Source organism: Aquarana catesbeiana, linkage group LG05, assembly GCF_042186555.1.
Source record: "Aquarana catesbeiana isolate 2022-GZ linkage group LG05, ASM4218655v1, whole genome shotgun sequence".
Lineage (NCBI taxonomy): Eukaryota > Metazoa > Chordata > Amphibia > Anura > Ranidae > Aquarana > Aquarana catesbeiana.
In genome coordinates this window covers 64,381,899-64,395,665 of record NC_133328.1, presented here as the reverse complement: position 1 = coordinate 64,395,665, position 13,767 = coordinate 64,381,899, and the positions used below count along the sequence as shown (strand labels likewise).

The 13,767-nt window shown below is 42.6% G+C and overlaps 1 protein-coding gene across 2 annotated transcripts in view; it reads left to right on the top strand.

Moving 5' to 3' along the window:
* The first annotated feature begins 10,385 nt into the window (after positions 1-10,385).
* Positions 10,386-13,767, top strand: part of ODAD2 (outer dynein arm docking complex subunit 2) — a 295,659-nt gene continuing 292,277 nt past the window's right edge. Inside the window, exons 1-2 of one of the 2 annotated variants that reach the window (XM_073629836.1) lie at positions 10,386-10,531; positions 10,628-10,749. The gene's annotated coding sequence lies outside the window, so the exon portion shown is untranslated. The remainder of the gene's footprint in view (positions 10,532-10,627; positions 10,750-13,767) is intronic. The other variant, XM_073629837.1, reaches the window with a different exon arrangement.

Genomic DNA, 13,767 nt, shown 5'->3' with positions numbered 1-13,767 from the left:
TAAACACAACATATATTGCAGCATATAGTAAGAATAACAAGGAAAAAGGAGCTATTGTGGAAAATCTGTCTAAAAATGCTATTTAAAGGAAAATCAGTTTACAAGAAGAATATCTAGTCTGAAAGAAGACCAAATAAAAACAAAGTGTTACATTGTTTACAGAATTTAATATAACTCGAATTTACAGATGACCTTGCAAAACACTATGTATAAAACATATGGCATCTCAGTCAATAGTGATGTGTCATGATGAACATGAAAGACAGAAAAAATGCAATTGCAGAAGAAATTAAAATAAAAACAGCAGTAAAACACATAAGCACAACATATTTTGCAGCATAGTAAGTAAGAATAATAAAAAAAGAAGAAATTGTGGAAAATCTGGGAAAAATGCTATACAAAGGAAAATCAGATTATAAGAACAATATCTAGTATACACGAAAACCAAATAAAAACAAAGTGTTAGATTGTTTACAGAATTTAATATAACTGGAATTTACAGATGACCTTGCAAAACACCAAGGGTGATGTGTCATGCCGAACATTAAAGACAACAAAAAATGTAATTGCAGGGCAATTAAAATAAAACCGTCAGTAAAAAGCATAAACACGACAAATATAGTAGCATATAGTAAGAACAATAATAAAAATGTGCTATTATGGAAATTCTGTGCTAAAAAATTGTATATAAAGGAAAATCAGAACAATATCTAGTCTGAAAGAAGACCAAATAAAAACAAAGTGTTGCATTGTTTATAGAATTCAATATAACTGGAATTTACAGATGACCTTGCAAAACACCATGTATAAATAAAATGGCATTTCTGTTAAGTGTGATGTGCCATACTGAACATGAAAGACAGAAAAATGCAATTGCAGGGGAATTGAAATAATACCAGCAGTAAAACACATAAACACAACATGTATTGCAACATACTGAATAAATAAAAAAAAAAAAAATAAAAAAAACTAGCTATTGTATGAACTCTTCACAAAAAAAAAGACAAAAGAGTTGCTATACAAAGGAAAAACAGATACCAGAATAATATCTACTTTGAAAAAATTCTAAATAAAACAAAGTGTTACATTGTTTAGAGAATCTAATATAACCACAATTTACAGATTACCTTGCAAAAAACAACGGGGTTGATTTACTAAAACTGGAGATCTGGTGTAGCATGGTAGCCAATCAGCTTCTAACTTCAGCTTAATCAATTAAGCTTTGACAAAAAATCTGTAAGCTGGTTTCTATCCTAGCTGCACACGATTTTGCACTCATTTGTTTTAGTAAATCAACCCCAATGTATAAATAATATGGCATCTCAGTCTAAATTTCTGGTTGATATTAAAGTGGGGTTCCACCCAAAAAAACAAAAATACCTGAAAAATTTAAAATAAAAAAATAAAAAAACATTTGGATATTTTTTTTTTTTACTTACCTCTAAATGCCTGTTGCTAGGTGGTCCTTTATAGTCTGCCTCTTCCTTTGCCTTGGCTGGTGACATCAGTTCCCCCTCAGCACAGGAAGGGCTCGGCTCTGCTCCCTCCCTCCTGTCAATCATCTGGGACCCATTACAGGTCCCAGGTGATTGAGCGGCCAATCGCGGCGCCGCTCGCGCATGCGCAGTGGGTGCCAGGCTGTGAAGCCACAGCCTGGTGCCCACAGTTGAAATGCCGGTGCTGACGAGCGGGGGGGGGGACGAGCGGGGCTTCGATCCCCCGCATCGCTGGACCCAGGTACAGGTAAGTGTCCAATTAAAAGTCAGCAGCTGCAGTATTTGTAGCTGCTGACTTTTAATTTTTTTTTTTTTTAATGGACCCCCTGGGTGGAACTCCACTTTAAGTGGGGTGTAGTCCCCCGCCTGGTCTTTACTGCCGTTCATGACTCCAGCAGAATTATCTTTGTTCAGCTCCTTTCAGTCTCGCACCCACAGCCTTCTGTGAGCTGAGCTTTTTCCATCTGGAATAAAGTCTCTGTAAAATTCCCTCAAGTATTGTACCAAGGTTCTGTGTCATCATAATTTGGTGCCACCAACCCTCTAGTGGGAATATTTGAAGCCTTTAGTCTAGAGAAGTTAAACATATTTTTGCCAAAGTTTCATGTACCCAAGTTGCTTGGTCATTGTATAGTCACCCGGTGATGGGCTTGACCCTTTAGTTGTTTATACATGACAAAAGAACTTCTCATATGACCTCGGTGCTAGGCACCCTTGGTTTCTACTGGGAATTCAAGAAGGAATATACTAATTCTGACTTCAGTTGGGTATGTTTAGGCAAAACCAATACTGCACCAAAGGACACTTGTGACAAGATCCCTACAACGTTACATAGACTCTTTCTGCAGTGCCCCCCGTTGTGCTTTAGATACCTAAGAGAGAAGGGCTATATGCTACACATATTCTGGTCATGCCTGAATATTACAAACTTTTGGGATGAGGTAAAGCAGGTGATTTTTAGACTATTGGACATTTAGATGCCAGGTGACCCTGGGGCTTTAATCCTTCACTTGGCCCCTTTATCTCTAAAAAAGGTACAAATGTTCTTTACTTACACACTTATTGAATGCAACAAAATCATGTATACCACTCTATTGGAAGCAAACAGAAACACTCCCAATCAGTTTGTGGTTTTTCAAAATGAACAAACTACACATGATGGAGGAACTGATGGCTACAGTGAATAACAAAGGGGACAGTTTGGAAAAAAGATGGCATTTTTGGACTGAATTTACCTACTCGGCAGATTACCAAACCCTACTGACTGTGTCTGTTTAGGAGATGAACTTCCTCAGCTCTTTTGGCACCAGGAGTTCGTCCAAGAGGAGCAAAGCATAATATCTCCATACTCCATACCCCCCACCCCAACCACTTTTTTATTCTACCATTTTTACTTTTTATCACTGTTTCCTAATTTATTAAATAGTAATTTTGATGCTGAATGCTCACTATATGACAAGACTACTCCTCTGGGGAAGGTTATTGGTCAATAAGAAGAATCTGTATACTCTACATCCCAGATTACTCATCCTACGAACTTCTGGTGTTTTATCTGTTATATTTTGCCTAATGTAACCCTGACGTGATCCTTTCTCCCTACTACCATTCATCTGTGATGTGTATTGTGCAAGCATTCTGTTTCTTTTTTTTTTTTTTAACTACATAACTGAAAATAAAGAATGATAAAAAAAAGACCCAGTCGTTTTTCCTTTAGGACACTGAGAGTGTGACAGACGATTAATATGAGCTAGTTCTTCCTACACTGAATCATTCTGGAAAAGAAACTGTGAAATTCCTGCAATGTACATTGAGCACCCAGAGGGAATTGATTTTGAATCCACAAAAGTGTACGGACGCAATGGGCTTGAATTGGCTCCTGAGTTTTATAGAAATTCATATCACCTATACTGAATTTTGCACAGAGCAACTCCAATCCTCTTCCTCTGGGGTCCCCTTTGGGGACTCCAGGCTCCTCTTCTTTTGCAAGTACCCCCATGGAAAGCTGCTTTCCATGGGGGCACCCATGCTGGCTCGCTCCTGAGCCACTCTGCATCTATTTATACAGAGTGGCCGACTTGCTCAGCACAGCATTTGATTAACAGCGGGAGCCAATGGCTATCAATCTGCCCAGGAAGGAGGGAGACAGCAGCAAGAGCCACTGCTCTTGTGCATATCGCTGGATCGGATCGGGCTCAGGTAAGAATTAGGGGGACTGGAGCCTGAGGGGGATTCTGCAGCACAGAAGATTTATCACCTTAATGCAAATTGCAGTACACTATGCTTCAAAGAATGTAGACAGGTTGGGGTGCAATGAAAGTTCATACAAAAGGAATTGCGCACCATGTGGGGGTGTAAATAGTCCCTAATAGAATTTAGAATGAAGGTTTGTACGAAAATTCTCTTAAACCTCTCCGTACATTTGAATGTTGTTTGAAATTAGTTTTTTTGTTTTTAGCATTTAACTTTGGAATGAATAGACTGTATCAAATAAAAGCCATATACATGGCATGGCAAGGGGTTTCGGCCGGTATTACAGTCACCTAATGGAAAATGACCATGACAATGTTGGGCCTCCCCGCTGGGGACCTGAGGGGACCCGGGTGCGGCCAAGGCTCTGGGGCGAAGCACCGGAAGGGGTTAGCAGGAGGCCTTAGTTGCCCCCCTCTTTTGGTGTGGAGCTTGGGCTGGGGCGCCCCCAGGCCAACCTGGGACTGTGTACCCCCCCCCCCCGCGGCCTGAGCTGACACAGAGCAAGCAGCCGACCAGAGGAAGGGCTGCATACCCGGATGGCTGCTGAATAGCTGGTAGCCAAAATCCCATGCCTGCCACAGTTGGATGATAGGAGCACTAGGGTCATACACTCTGTACAAAAGAATAACCCTCTTAATGTCATAACTGCCTTTATTTCCACATGCTCCTTTTTCTATTGTTCCTAATGAAAAGATAAAATGTTAAACATAAGTTATACCTGACTGTAAAGCTGTGACTAAACTCATTAAACAAAGTTTACAAAAAAAAAAAACCATATACAGGGGTTGATTTACTAAAACTGGAAAGTGCAAAATCTGGTGCAGCTGCGCATAGAAGCCAATCAGCTTCCAGATTCTAGCCCATGTTCACATTGGGCTGATTTGGCATGTCATTTAACATGTCAAATGGTATGCCAAATCGGAGCGTATTACCGGCAAAAGTCCGAATCGGTGCATCGCTGACTTTGCGGCGCTACACCGACTCCCAAAAGTAGTTTCTGCAGTACTTTTGGCGACTTCGGGGGCGATTTCAATAGGCATCAGTGCATGAACCCACACAGATGTCTGTCAAATCGCCCCCAACTCGCACTGAAATGCCGGTTTCAGCTGAACTCCCACAATTTCAAGTGCTTAGGTGCAGGATATCCTTCACGGCTTTTTTGTTTCACAATTACTACACACCTAGCACAATTCTTTCTTTATATTTTGTCCCACAATTTCAAACCAGCCCTCAGTGTGAACCTAGGCTTATTGTCGAAGCTTAATTGACAAGCTGAAGTTTAAAGCCGATTGGCTACCATGCACAGCTGCATTCAAGAAAATATTTCTATCCTGCTCCTTCGTCCAAATTGTATAAAGATTTGATTGCAATAATGATTAGAAAAGTGAAGAGTATACTTACAACATTCATACAGCGAAAAATTTAAAATTAAATTCTACTTGTGTATACCCAGCTCAAGGCTAGGCTTGGGTAGGAGGGTGGTGGGAAAAGCCAGCTGGGCTAGAGGGCAGTTTATAAATCTGGCCTTCCTACTTCTACAGCACGTAGGTAACAGGTGCACTTTAATTTAAACAGTTTAATATTGCTTTGCTCAACCTATAGTGGGCAACCGTCCAAACCACCAATGTGCTGCGTATAATCTGTCAGATTTTGGCACACAGGACAGCTCATAGTCTGCAGAAGGTCAGGACTTAGCAAACACAGAGACTAAATCACCACTTTTTCCCCAATAGTAAAATTCAGCCTTACATTATACCTGCTTTTACTACTGTAAATTGCGGAAGTGTATTGCTGTCTAGCTTTCCAGATACAACATTCTTTAATTTCAGTAATATTGACTTAAAGAAAAAGGTCATGTACAAGAGGAAATAGTCTCACACCCCTGGGAAAATAAACATGCTGGAATTGACTATTATAAGCCTGCCTAGCTGCAATTTCACAATAGTCCCCACCACCATCTGCAAAGTGAGATGTTGATGTTTTTCTGAGCACACTTTCAGGCAGACATGAAAGAAATCCTTACGGTTCGTTTATTCCTGAATTCTGACTGGGGTTCTTTGTCTGATATTCCCAGCAAACTCACTGCTGACCTTTCACAATCTTGTTTTGGAGAGGGAGTCCAGATATACATTAAATAGTATTATGGCGGGCATGAAGTTTATCTCTAGTGAGTGCAGTTATGATTTTGGATAGCGCCCCTCCCAGCCTGCTGCTTGTATAGAAGGCTGTGTGGAGTTTCAATCAGAGAAACACGGTCTGAATGCAAACAGCTTCTGCTGTGTTCTCTCTTTTGAAAACTCATAGTAATGTGTTCTGTGTAATGTATGAACCCTTTATAACCACTTGCTGTCCAGCGACCTACCAGTATGCTGCTGGATTAGAAGCGTAATATCTCGGTCATCGATTCAGGCTGGTCCCTTTTGCAGGTAATGTAAAACATTAAAAATAGGTGTCTATACTGTTTAAAATCCAGTAATAAAATGTCTTATCCTGCTCTGCACATGCTCAGTTTCTCTCCATTTTAGACATTTTTAGAGGCCAAGTTTGTAGAGACCAATCTGCTGACAGCCAAAAGCGGAATGAAACCCTCCTATCCTTTACAGCCAAGCAAGCTGCTTCTGTTTGATCTGCAACTTCCATGGTGCTGCACATTATTATTATTATTTCAGATACTTATATAGCGCTGTCAATTTACGCAGCGCTTTACATTTACATTGTACATTCACATCAGTCCCTACCCTCAAGGAGCTTACAATCTAAGGTCCCTAACTCACATTCATATACTAGGGACAATTTAGACAGAAGCCAATTAACCTACCAGCTTGTCTTTGGAGTGTGGGAGGAAACCGGAGTACCCAGAGGAAACCCACACAGGCACAGGAAGAACATGCAAACTCCAGGCAGGTAGTGTTGTGGTTGGAATTTGCACCAGCAACCCTTTTTTACTGCTAGGTAAAAGTGCTACCCACTACACCACTGTGCCGCCTGCCATGTGTTCAGTTTTGACACCGGCCATTTGATGGTTTGACAGTTTGATTGAGGACACAAGCAAATGTGACAGTTAGCAATCCCCACATTCCAGGAATGTAACTATTTTCAGAAACTCTTAAATCGTGTTTAGTTCCGCTTTATAATTTACTACTGCTCAGGGGCTTTGGGCTTCAGCAAAATGGCAGCCTCCAGTACGAAGAATCAAGAGCAATGCTGGAGGTAATTTACAACACACACTAATTTTGGTAGCATAATTATAAACGTTGAATGCAGTGGTGGCCCGTCCATAAGGGCCGCAGGGGCACTGCCCCCCCGATCCATGTGCCTGGCCCCTAATCTACAGTACATGCAGGGCGCCAGACGCATGGATTCCAATGGATTTTTTTTTTTATAGAAGCCCATGATTAGAGTTGGAGGCTCTAATTGGCTTCAAAAAAGGGTGGGCTTGGGGCGCTATTGTCTTCCTGATTCTTCTCCTGGCCAATCAGGAAGCGGGTCCTGAGACACGATTGGCCAAGAGGAGAAGCGATCATATTGGCTGCCAAGGAGGAGATGCAGGGGAAGCCGCCGTGAAGCTGAGGAGGAGACGCTGAGTGAAGCTGCCGAGGAGGAACCGCTGCCCTTGACCCTAGGTGGGGGGGTGCACCGACCGCCACTGGTGGAATGTATGTTTCTTGTTAAGACCCCTTTCACACTGAACACCGCCCCACGTTAGCGGTATAGCGCGTCTCGTTTTAGCGGCGCTGTGCGGGCGGGAGCAGGGAACTTTTAACCCCAAAGAAGAGGTTAACAAGGGGTTGAAAGCGCCCAAAAAGTGCTGCTGCCGAAGTGCTTTGCAGGCGCTTAGTCAGCGCTGCCCATTAGTTTCAATGGCAGGGGCGGTTTAGGAGTACTGTATACATCGCTCCCACACTGCCCCAAATATGCTGCTTGCAGGACTTTTTTTCCCGTCCTGCAAGCACACCGCTCCAGTGTGAAAGCACTCGGGCTTTCACACTGGGGAGGCTTGAGAGGCGCTTTTCAGGCACTTTCAGGCATTATTTTTAATGCTAAAATGCCTGAAAAATGCCTCAGTGTTAAAGTAGCCTTCAGAACATTATTTATTATCAAATTACTTTGGGTTCTGTTTTAATATACAGTAATACCTTGGTTTGTGAGCATAATTCGTTCTAGGAGCATGCTTGTAATCCAAAGCACTCATTATTCATATAAAAATGATCAAAATATGAGAAAAAGCTCATACTAATACTGTACAGTAGTGTAGTAGGAATACTGTACTGTATCTCTGTGTAGAAAAAAAATGAATAATCACAGTTTTAATGTAAATAAAAAAAGAATTACACTCACAATGTTAAGGAGTAGGGTTGCCACCTGTTTGGGATTCACCTGGACAGTTCGGGTTTGGAATCATGTGTCCGGGTTTCAGACTGCCGGACACATTATTTAAGACCAGACTATGGCTTCCCAGCAAGGTTGCTGGCTGCAGTTGTCTAAGCCAAGAGTGTCTCTCTTTCACACTGCCCAAAGCCAGCACTGACAATTCCCCCATCCCCCCACACACACACAGACAGGAGAGGAGAGAGGGATCGATCTGCACTTCTTCCTCCTGCCCCTACCCCTCTGTGTCTGCCCACACTCCAGTTCCTGGCACTGTGCCTCAGAAAAGGAAATTGGGGGTGGCAAATTTGAAGTCCATCAGCCTCAGATACATCTGGATGAGAGGTGCTGACTGCCAAGGGATGAGTGAGCTCACCATCCATCCCTGTCTGTGACTGAAGTCTACCCCCTTCTCTCTCCTGAGTGAGTACACTAAGGTAAATCCGGGTTCTCAGAGCACCCCTTACATCAGAGTTCCCCTTTACATCAGAGGCCAGTGTTCCCCCTTACATCAGAGTCCTCTCCGTACATCAGAGTTCTCAGTGTCCCCCCTTAAATCAGGGTTCCCAGAGCATCCCTTATGTTAGAGTCCCCAGAGTTCTCCCTTACATCAGAGTTCTCAGTGTTCCTCCTTAAATCAGGATTCCCAGAGCATCCCTTATGTTAGAGTCCCCAGAGTTCTCCCTTATATCAGAGTCTGCAGAGTCCCTCCTTACAGTGAAAGGGAACTCTGCGAGTTCAGATGTAAAAGGGGAACTCTGTGGACTCTGACGTAAAGGGGGACTCTGCTAAAGTGTTCAGGTTTGACTTGAAGAAAAGGTGGCAACCCTATTAAGGAGTCTGGAGCTCATCCATGTAAAGCCGCTGTGTATATGTACAGTAAAGCCACTGGTGTACAGTATACAGCACTATATGTGGCCAGAAGTTCGGGGTGATGGTGGCTCCCAGAGCTTCCTGGAGAACTCGGGGACACTCGGGAACTGTTGACATCACTTCCGGGTGCTCTGAATGCACATTACACCCCCCCCACCCAGTTTGGAGTGTCTCCGAGTGTATCCAGGAAGCACTGGGAGCCACCATCGCCCCCGAACCTCTGGCCACATACAACACTGTACTGTATACTGTACACTAGCGGCTTTACTGTACATATACACAGCGACTTTACATGGATGAACACCAGAATCCTTAACACTGTCAGTGTAATTCTTTTGTTTTTACAGTAAAACTACTCTTCGTATATCAAGACAGCTTCTTTTATCAAGACAAAATTTTTAAAAAATTGTTGCTCGTCTTTCAATATGCTTGTATACGATGGTACTCGTAAACCAAGGTATTACTGTCTTACAAGACAATGGGTATTATATTGTGTTTATATGCACTAACATTCAAGAAAGTGTATTTCTTTCCTGAAAATTTGTGTTTTAACAATGGCTGTTCAAATATACTGTGAGATAAAAAAATTGCAACAACCACCATTTCATTCTCCAGGTCTCTGCTTTCAAACAATTTTTAGTGTTTGGGGGTCCTAAGCATAGGTGTGCACAGCCTATTAAATTAGGGTGTGCACCCAAAAGCCTAAACACATGTGGATGTGTGTGCATATATATATATATAATCTCCACTCACACACACTTTTATAAATAAATGTAAACATTTTTTAAAATGTATTAAAACATGGACGTGTCAGTAGAGCAGAGATTGCTGTCAGTAGGGCAGTGGACGGTGTCAGTAGTTTTTTATTTTTATTATTTTTTTTCACAATTTTATTTTTTTATTACTTTTTACAATTTTTTTTAGGAGCCCCGTTAGGAATCTTTGGTGAAATATCAGCAAGGACAATCTGCGCCGCAGGGGGTGATTAGGGAGTGCCCAGGCACATCCGGCACACCCCCTGTGCACTCCTATGGTTCTAAGTGATTTTCCAGCAAAAAAATAAAATAAAATTTTAACTATGTATGTGAGAAGAGTCAGAATTGGGGAGGGGGGGGGGTATTCAAATGATTAATGATTAAAGACACTGTAGGTGCCATCAGGGACCTTATCGTACCTATTATTCATCACAGCGTACATGTTTATTAAATTCTAGATGACACAACGCAGGGACAGGTATGAGCTCTTCTTATGGCCGATCCTTTTCTTTTGTTCGGGATTACTAGTCACTAATAATCACAATGAATCCCCCGCCGTGCACGTGTCCTCCCGCAGTCACCACTGGCACCCTATCACACGCTGCTATACTTGAACTCCGCCCCCAAGATGTTTACTATGGTTGCCGGGCAGCCTGATTCCACACTGCGCAGGCGCTGCCCATCTCCATGGTGATGTGTAACAAGCGGTGGTTGCCCGGTGTTGTGGAATAGAACGTGTGATCCCGGTGTTGTGCCTCTGTGTGTGTTGTGCTCAGCCCGTTGTGTGTGGTAGGTTCTGTTATACTCATAGATAGACATATATGTTATGTTACTCTGATTTCTGCACTCACTGTGTGCTGTGTGTATCATTCCATCCCTCTACAGGTGTGTATGGGACTGTGCAACATCTGTGTACCCAGGAGGAACTACAAGTCCCAGCACTGACAGGACGTATTCCGGTATCTCTAGAGACCTTTCCAAAAATATAACTTGGAGTATAACTGAAGGTAAAACTTTTTTTATTTGTTTTAGATTTGAGTCCGGAAGGGTTAGAACCTCTGCTGGGTTTTTATTGCTGTTCCTGTCTGATCTATCTAAGCCAGGATTCGTTCACATTGCGGCCTGCAGGCGGTAAAAACAAGACAGCTGAGCCCGAATCGCCCTCGCGGTACACATGCCGTGGCAATGATGCTGTTCTTTATGGTAACGGCACAAATGAAGCAGCAGGTCGCATTCAGTGAGCGTTACCCCCCCCCCCCCCACCGAACACAACCCATGCAAGTCTATAAGGGCTGCGCCATGACTGCCTCGCAAATCACAACTGTGGCACAGTGGTGAGGCATTTGCAGGGTTAAATCAGGCGATGAGCCGGAGACATATCACTGCTCCTCACTGCTTGTCAAACTCCTTTTGAAAAGCGATCCACTGCAGAGGTCATATATGTGAACAAGCCATGAGGCCAGCCATACACTGTACAATCTGATTGTACAATCTTCTTTAGATCTTTCACCAACTAGGTAGTACAAGAGCCTATCTGATTGCATACAAATTAAAAGTGTGGTTTAGGTTTATCCTCATATTATGTAGTTCTGGCAAATTGAAAGGAGAATACAATCAGATTAAATTGTTTATGGCAAGCTTAGGCAGGCCATAGACGGAGCAAATTTCTTTCCTGCAACTACGGGTTACGGGAAAGAAATGAGCACAATTCCCAGGCAGTGCTGACAGGGGGATCACTCATGCCGAGACATTTTATTCTCAGGAGAAGATAGTGATTAATGCTAGCAGCTACAGCAGCCGCTAGCGATGATTGCAAGTGAAATCCGACAGGCTGGTTGTACCCAAGTTGATTGATCAACTTGCTACATTCAGCCTGCCCATACATAGTTCAAATCTTGGCCAGTTCCTGCTGAACAGGCCGAGATTTGAACCGTCTATGGCTGGCTTAAGGATGACTGTAGACTATACAATCAGATTGTACAATCTTTTTGAGATCTACCATCAACTACCCTGTTTGTTAATGATGGCTGCAATATAAGCCCTACCCCCCAAATAAGCCCTACCCTGTTTCCCCGAAAATAAGTCCTACCCTGAAAATAAGACCTACAAGGACTTTAACTAGGACTTATTTGGGGTGTAGGGCTTATATTGCAGCCATCACTGACAATCACGCTAGGTCTTATTTTTGGGGAAACAGGGTATGTGGTACAAGGGCCTGTCTGCTTTGATACACATTGGATGTGTTATTTGGGGTTGTTCTCGCATTGCCCCCGGTTCACACCTATACAGTTTCCAGTGGTTGTGTTTGCTCAGACATAGCAGTGTATTTATTTGAATGGGCCGCTATACCTCCTGAAAACACAGGGAAAGGTCCCTGCACCTTTTTCCAAAAATGTGGCTGCAGGGAAAACGCATAGAGCAGTGCGTTTCCCAGTACCAGGATCCTTGCTGCATTTTCCAGTGCACAAGGGTGCCATGAGGAATAATGATACACCCACGCATCTTCCAAGCAGCAGTGCGTTTTTCTCTGCGGGTGTGGGAAGGCGCGCGAATACATCCCGCATCCCCCAGATGTGAACCTAGACTTACATCATTTTGGTAAATCTATGGACGGCTTCACACTGCCCTGTTGTGCTTTTGCTAAAGCGCAGCTAACCTGCAGTTTTTATGTGGGGTAGTTGTGCTTTCCCATAGAAGTCTATGAGGTCCTGCGGCTTTGGTGCAGTTTAAAAAAGCGCAACAAAAATCCTGCATGCTGCATCTTTGGTAAGCTTTCTGACCAAAACTGTGGGACATCATAGAAGTATATGGAAAAAACACAACAAACTTGCACAAAAAAAAACAGGTTAGCTGCACTTTGCCTAAAGTGCAGCAGGACAGCACTGGGGCGGTGTAAAGCTGCCCTAAGGCTAAGTTCACATCTATGCTTGTGTGACTGATGCAGTTTTGAGGCCCATTTTGCAGCAGGTTTTGCGTTTTTGATGCGTTTTTGGGATGTGTTAATGTTGCCAGAAGGAGGTGTCTGTTGTCATGCAGGAAACACACCAAAACCGCACCAAAACCCCAAGAACATGCGTTTTTTTATGCGATTCTATTGAAGTCTATGAAGCCTTTTGTTAATATAGTGTATATTTAATGGCAATTTCATTTTGGATAGGGTAGGAAAATTATAAAAACGCTGTCAGATCCCCTATCCCACTATTCCTCCTACAACTTTACCTAAAGTGTTCGTTACTCACCTTTAACCCCCTAACCATTCCCCTACTCCCACCCAATCTGTTGAACATTTCACAGACACGACCAACATAATAAGATAACCAGGTCCGAGGGTCCAAGGGGGTCAGCTCTGTACCACCAATAGCCGACGTCAAACCTGGTTGTCTGTATTTATCGGTTATTGTTATGTGTTGTCTTGTTATGTGGACATTTTCTATGTTCTGTTTGCACTGTGTCAAATAATGCAGAAATCTGAGACAACAGCCTTTGCTGTTACTTGATGTACTCCAATTTCCTCTTTTCTATTTACATATTAAAAAAATATATATAAAAAAAAACCCACTACCAGTTTATTTTAATCTTTGTCTCATTTGGGAGATTTCCTTTCACTTCCTGTCCTGTCGACTCAACATGAAGTGGGAGGATATTTTTCCAATCAAGTGTCTCTATTGGGAGATTTCCCCTCTATTCCTATTCTGGTGGCAACTCAAATTTTTGGATTTCTGCTTACTTTCATTTCTGGTGACACTGGTGATCAATACGGTTGGAGAGAGTGAATCTACATAACGGGGACACACACAGCAATAAAAACAGAGGTTCTAAAACCTTGCCACTGCATCCAAATCTAAAAAAATAGTTTTACCTTTAGTTTTACTTTGAGGAGTAGAGTGGGCATAGTAACAGAGGGTCTTTTTTCATCTTAGTTTGGCTCTAATAAATATATAGAGATGAGGTATAAACACAGATTATGAGCTCTGAAAGAGAAAAAAAGGTACCAGCTGAATTCTAGCTTGCAATGTTTAAGCTCC